We start from the raw sequence: 5000 nt of genomic DNA on the forward strand, positions 1-5000 counted from the left end.
CTCCTCCTCCTCCTCCTTTTCATCTTCACCTCCTCCTCCTCCATCTCCTCTCCCCTTTAATTCGCTACGTCATTATGTACTGTAGACATAAGAGTGAAAGATAAACAAATGCTAGAGAGAGAGAGAGAGAGAGAGAGAGAGAGAGAGAGAGAGAGAGAGAGAGAGAGAGAGAGAGAGAGAGAGAGAGAGAGAGAGTATTACCTAGAGCTCAGTAAAAGATAAATGATAGGAGAAGCAGAAAATCTCTTCCCCCCCTCTCTCTCTCTCTCTCTCTCTCTCTCTCTCTCTCTCTCTCTCTCTCTCTCTCTCTCTCTCTCTCTCTCTCTCACGCACACTTACCACGCCGCCAGTCACGTCTGCAGTAACCGTTTCGCTCAACTTACCTGAAATGAGGAAAAGGGTAAAAAATTAAAGCATCAGATATGAAATAACGTTATAAATTTTACGCTCCCACTCTCGAACAAAATTATTACTGACTATCGATAACATTAATGAGCTGAACATGAAAAAAAAAAACAGTTCCAGGGATCATTGACCTTATAAATTTCAGTGAAAACTATAAAAAACGATAAAAATGAGATAAATCTGTAGATGTAGAATACAGTTAAATTTTAATGAAAACAGAAAGAGAGTGAGTAAAAAAGAGTTTAGTAAACCATTCTAACCATTACCTATTTACATGAAAGCTGGGATTACATGAAAATGAACAAATCAGAAAAAAAAGTGTAATATGAAAGCAGGAAAAACAAATGAAAAAAAAGCTTAAAAAAATCCAGACAGGTACCAAATATTTAAATGAAGATACAAAAAAAAATATTCATGAAAATTTACATAAAAACTTATAAACTATTATCTGTTAAAGCGAATATACGAAAAAAAACATGAAAAGTTATATAAATCATTAAAACTATTATACAGTGAAATGATAATCAGTACAAATTGGATATCTAGCGAAAATATACATGTAATTCACAAAGATTTATTAGTTTAATGACATGTAGTTTAAATTCTTCGTTACCTCCACACACACACGATTGGCTTTAGCTATGAACGTAGATTAAAATTCCCGACACATATAATAAACATCTTACTCCTTGCACACGTCCTTGTTAAGCTACAAATATAAACAAATCCATTTTTATGTTCCAAAACATTTAAAACTCCCTTAACAGATTCCATTGTATTTCTCTTATTACTCATAACTTTCTACCTATATTTTGTATGCTAATTGCGTGGATTATAATAAGGATGCTGTATTTGCTGTACTTGTTATTACTTACATATGTGTGTCTATAACTGATTGTATTGCGTTTTAGTTCCTTATTTAACATTTAGGTGTGTGTGTGTGTGTGTGTGTGTGTGTGTGTGTGTGTGTGTGTGTGTGCAATTCTTTACAATATGCTGTATCTGTTAATAAAATTTGCATAAGTATATGATCGAACACTACTCTCCTTGCATTCAGTTCCTCCGCTCACCACTTAAGCACGTATATCTTTCAAAAGACGATGTACTTTTCTCGTCATTTTGTGATCAAACATTAAATTTCCCGCATATTACTCCTTCGTTCAATATCAAGATACGTACAGTTTTCTAGCAAGATACTGTACTTCTTATTAACGTTTATATTATGAAATACTAAGGTTCCAGCACTTTATTCCTCTCTTTACCACTTAAGCACGTCTGATTCTTAACCCATTCACTGCTAGACAATTTTTCCCATAATTAGAACTTTTTATCCACTTCCTTTGATATAAATCTCTCTAATAGTTACGTAACCTAGAAATTAACTATCCATTTCCAGTGTTTTCCAGTATTGTGAATATCAACGATGCATGACTACAACAGCAGAAGAGTTATAAGGTCCTATGTGTGATCAATATTTCTGATTACAGGCTTTTTTTATCATCACATCAATGTTTAAACGCGAATTTTCTTTCATTCTCTTCCTCTCCTGACGAGCGCATGGAAATTGAGGTGGGGACACACGTGGCACCCGATAAGGAAGCTGGCAACCATATTCACATTCAAATCATGCACTTCCCACTCCAGTATGTTGACATTGTAAGCACATAACAATAACAGCCCTCCGACTGCACCTTCAACACCCACTTCTTTACCTCCAACTTGTCACTCATGGCATAGTCGTAGCTAACACCATATTCTGAAACGCTTTGCTCTCTCATCACGACTACTTTCAGGCGACACAGAGATGATTAGCTGGGTTCTCAAGAGTGTTTCTCCTGTTCATAATGTCGAAATTTGTCATTAGAACCGTAAAAACACCCTTTAAAAACCAATATCACTACAACTAGAGCCTTTGGAAAGTAGTGGAGGTGCGGACAGGCAGATGCGTTTCAGAATACAGGCCATTGAAGTCTACTAACCTGCACTCTCTCACTATTCCCTCAGTTCTAATAAGCTGACACTCCCATTACGAAACTTGACTGATGGGTTTCTGGGAGATCAGAGGGATTAAGACTGAGCTGACACGCTAAACACTGCGAGGTATGTTTGTCTATCTGAGCCTCCGTACTCGCACCTCCCCAATTCCCCTAACAACTTATTTTCCCTTCGATAATCACTTTTTTTTTTTTCACTAGTCTATACTAAATCCTCCTACGCAGCATTCCTCTTCCTCCTCCTTTTCCTCCTTTTTTTCTTACTTCCCGTCCCCTTCTCTCTTTCCCATTTTCCGCATGGCAACTCCTCCTCCTCCTCCTCCTTCGGCCTTCGTCTTCTCTTCCACTCCCTAAACTTTATATTTCATTCTCACTTCCTCTTTTTTTTTTTTTTTCTTTCTTATCAACAGCTGCCTCCTTCCCCTTCTCTCTTCTCTAGAAACGAGTCCTCCTTTCCACTCCTCTTCCCCCAAATCCCTCCTCGCCCACAATACCTTCTCCCCCGCCTCCTCCTCCTCCTCCTCCTCCTCCTCCTCCTCCTGACACGTGACGAACGAATGAAAAGGTTGACGTTACATTTTTCTTGTTCTTGGATAATGTGAAGGGAGGAGGAGGAGGAGGAGGAGGAGGAGGAGGAGGAGGAGGAGGAGGAGGAGGAGGAGGTGGAGGAGGAGGAGGAGGAAATGGAGGATGACGTTAAGCAAAAGGAGGTGGAGGATTACATAGGATTACGCAGGAGGAGGAGGAGGAGGAGGAGGAGGAGGAGGAGGAGGAGGAGGAGGAGGAGGAGGAGGAGCAAGAGGAGGAGGAAGCAAATGATGGATAATGATAAAGGAAGTTCGGAAGAGAGAGAGAGAAAAACAACCTGAGGAATTCGGTCAGAGAAAATAATAGTTCTAGTCCCCATGACAAATTCTCTCTCTCTCTCTCTCTCTCTCTCTCTCTCTCTCTCTCTCTCTCTCTCTCTCTCTCTCTCTCTCTCTCTCTCTCTCTCTCTGAACGGCCTCTTAGCCCATTACAAAACACAGACCCCTGAAGCAACTGTCATTATATTCTTACAACATCACTACCACCACCACCACCACCACCACCACCACCACGACCTTCATGAATATCACCACAGTCTTGCTTAATCATGTCTAAGTCACACCTCCGTCATTCTGCTTTACTATCGGCCAGTTTTCGTGGACCAATGGGAAGCCAGAATCTTACCGCGCCCACATTTCTTTCCCTGCCTTCATCCTCCTCCTCCTCCTCCTCCTCCTCCTCTTCCCTTCCAATCTTCCCTGAGGCTGAGAACATTCATCTTGGGTTTATTTTTTACGTTTGTTCGTGCGTGTGTGTGTGTGTGTGTGTGTGTGTGTGTGTGTGTGTGTGTGTGTGTGTGTGTGTGTGTGTGTGTGTGTGTGTGTGTGTGTGTGTTGTTTCTTTCCTCCTTGCATTCTTCTGTCATCTCTTGTCCCTCTTTCTTTGTTTTTTTCTTTTCCTCCTCCTCTTGTTCTCTTCTTTCTCTCTTTTTCTATCTTGTTTTCATTCTTGTTCTGTCTGTCTGTCTGTCTGTCTGTCTTTGTCTGTCTCTCTTTCTTCCTATTTATCCATCTGTGTCTGTCAATAATAATAATAATAATAATAATGATAATAATAATAATAAAATTGTCTATCTGCTTTCTCTCTCTCTCTCTCTCTCTCTCTCTCTCTCTCTCTCTCTCTCTCTCTCTCTCTCTCTCTCTCTCTCTCTCTCTCTCTCTTTCAAGGTCAAGGCAAGACTGGATTTTCCTACACACCTGCATACTCAGCAAAAATGTTTCCTAGATGTTGCTTGTGCCTTATTTGTTAGCTTGACCAAACGTTCGGACCTTTGTACATTTCACTTCTTAGGAGGGAGACGTTAGTAATTTAACTCTCCTCCTCCCTCTTATTGTTATTCTCCACGTGGCTTTTTGTTTTCGTGTTTATCTTAGTATTCTTCTTTTGCATTCTTGGTTTGTTTGTTCGTAATTTTTGTCGCCGCTGTTTCCATCTGCACATCATTGGCTCACATTCCTGCCTCCCTTTTTCTATTCGTTCTCATCTTCTTCCTCTCATTCGTCTTTGGCTTGGTTTGTACACATATTATTGCATTTAAGTGGATTTTAATGAGCTTAGTGAATGAGAGAGAGAGAGAGAGAGAGAGAGAGAGAGAGAGAGAGAGAGAGAGAGAGAGAGAGAGAGAGAATATCATTAATGTAGACATGTTCTTAGTATAAACATTAAATGTGTTTACCTTCATTCCTCCTCCTCCTCCTACTACCCTTTCTTTCCTCTTCTCAGTCTCCATTCCTCCTCCCCTCTCTCTCCCCCCTTGACCTTGTAGTTGGGGGAGGAGAAAAGTCATATTTGGAGCTTCGTACACAGAAGAAAAATTATTGTACACTTCTGAAAACATTTTTGTTCTTTCTCTCTCTTTCCTTTCTTCTCCTCCTCCGATATTGTTTTAAATTTTCCACTCCCTTTCCTCTCCCTGTTCATCTGCAACTGATGTTCCTCTTTCTTTCTTTCTTTCTTCCTCCTTGGCTCTTCATTCTCTTAGTTACGCTTTTCCTCCTCCTCCTCCTTCTCCTC

The 5000-nt window shown here is 40.3% G+C and overlaps 1 protein-coding gene across 1 annotated transcript in view; it reads right to left on the reverse strand.

Annotated features, from left to right (window-relative positions):
* The window catches only part of LOC135090598 (uncharacterized), a 165707-nt gene that overhangs the window by 131894 nt on the left and 28813 nt on the right, over window positions 1-5000 (reverse strand). The window lies entirely within an intron of this gene.

Source organism: Scylla paramamosain, chromosome 35 (assembly GCF_035594125.1).
Source record: "Scylla paramamosain isolate STU-SP2022 chromosome 35, ASM3559412v1, whole genome shotgun sequence".
NCBI lineage: Eukaryota > Metazoa > Arthropoda > Malacostraca > Decapoda > Portunidae > Scylla > Scylla paramamosain.